At 50.1% G+C, this 1,842-nt stretch overlaps 1 protein-coding gene across 1 annotated transcript in view; it reads right to left on the reverse strand.

Annotated features, from left to right (window-relative positions):
• Window positions 1-372, reverse strand: part of LOC103923649 — an 8,728-nt gene extending 8,356 nt beyond the window's left edge. The window contains exon 1 of the mRNA XM_009332051.1: window positions 304-372. The gene's annotated coding sequence lies outside the window, so the exon portion shown is untranslated. The remainder of the gene's footprint in view (window positions 1-303) is intronic.
• Between the last annotated feature and the right edge of the window lie 1,470 nt (window positions 373-1,842).

A 1,842-nucleotide genomic window follows, 5' to 3' on the forward strand; every position in this document is an offset into this window, starting at 1 on the left:
CCACCCCCGGGGCCCCGGCCGCTGCTCCCGGGCACCCGGCGCTCCCCCCTTCCCTTCGCGAAGCTGCCCCTGCTGCAAGACGTGCTCCGCTCCTCTTCTCCTCCTGTCCTCCTCTCCCTATGGACCCCGGCCCTCCTGGGGGCCAGCCTGGCAGCGGTGTGCCCTCTGGCCGAGGGGAAGCTGGGCGCAGGGGCGGTGGAAGAGTAACAGACCCGGGCATTTGGCAAAGCTGCTCCCCTCGCCTTGTCCCCTCTCCTGGCAGTGCTGCATCGGGAGGGCCAAGGATAAAAGGCAAGTTCTCACCTTGGAGCTCAAGTTGTCCGGACCTGGCTCAGCCTCCAGGCTTCTTGCTTGCTGTGCTTGGCTACTGGAGGTCCCTCCACCCCAGAGCAGGAGTCTGTGTGGCACAACTAGAGCTATTTGCTGGCTAGGGCTCAGCATACAGCAGCAGGTCCAGCTCTCCTGGGAATTGAAGCAGAGACCCAGAGAAGAGCAGAGTCCCAGAAGAAAGCCAGTAAGGGCATTAACTGCAGCAACGGGGCTGAGCTACTCACTGCAGCTCAATTCACACAACTTCAGGTAAAGGAGAGCTGCCCTGGAGGGTTATGCACCCTACAAAAGGAGAGGACCCTGGCTATGTTTTATCTCAGAAAGAAAAAAAAAAAGTGGTCTATTATTGTTGCATTTCCTCCCTGTGAGGTTCTCAGCTGCAACCCCTCTCCACTGCACCCCCTTGGAACAGCTACAAAACCTCTGTACCCATTAGGGAAATAGGCCAAGCTAGCAGGGAAGTGGAAGGAAGCCTTTGGTGAAAGGGCCATCTCCTGGTACATGTAGTGTGGAGAGGAAAGCCTGAGCTCAACTCTGCAAGTGACAACTCTGCCTGTGTTCACAGTGCCTGCTGTAGCCACCCCTTCGCATGCATAAAACATGCAACCCAAGGAGCTGGGGCTCTGCGAAGGGGCTACTAACCAGTGTTGGCCATAACTTTTTTAACACTAACTATATGAAGTGATAAGGAGGGTGAGACCATTCTTTTTTCATAACTCTGTGTAGTCTATAGGCCAAATCATGTAGCACTCTGCTGACTGTGTGAAGTTGGTGCAGCTGCACCAGTCCACACCAACTGAGCAGTAGCCCATTTTTTTCAAGACTTTCACTGGCAGGTCCCTTCTGTCTTTGCACTTTGAACCATAATCCTTTCTCAATGAAGCAACTGTGCTTCAGTAGCACCAGGCTTATCTTTCTTGAAGTCAGTGGGGCCACACTGGTTTATACCAGCTGGAAAGTTGGCTTGAAACACTGATTTTTCTGTTAGTCATCTATATCCTTATAATTTACATCTTTCTGTGCATCCAGTCCATGTAAATGGAGAAGCATGTTCCTTTCCTAACCCATGATCTTACGATGCATCTATGACAATAAACACTTGTGTTTTTCTCCTGATGCTTTATTTCCTCTTCTCAATGAGCAATCCATGAAAAAGTGTATTTTGTATAAGTAGTGTTCCTTTTTAACAAAAGTGGAAGGAACTTTTTGGGGGTGAGAGAACATCTGGCTAGAACCAATGTAGATAACTATATTGTAGGACTTTGGTAAATTTGCAAATGTTCCATTTATTTCTGAAGAAGTGTGGGGTTGGGAATAGGGCAATAGTGAGCACCAACTGCTGAAACAGACTTCAGGAGGAACTGAAGAGTGCAATGCCTTGCAAGGAGCCCTCGCAACATGGCAGGGGGAAGCCTCTTGTTGCATGTAGGATCTCCAACATTTCTTCTCTGTGCTGTCAAATACAGGCTATTCCAGTAGACTTCCTTCTCCCTGGTTCTAGGGCTAAAATGA

Source organism: Pygoscelis adeliae, unplaced genomic scaffold, assembly GCF_000699105.1.
Source record: "Pygoscelis adeliae isolate BGI_AS28 unplaced genomic scaffold, ASM69910v1 Scaffold160, whole genome shotgun sequence".
Taxonomy (NCBI): Eukaryota; Metazoa; Chordata; class Aves; order Sphenisciformes; family Spheniscidae; genus Pygoscelis; species Pygoscelis adeliae.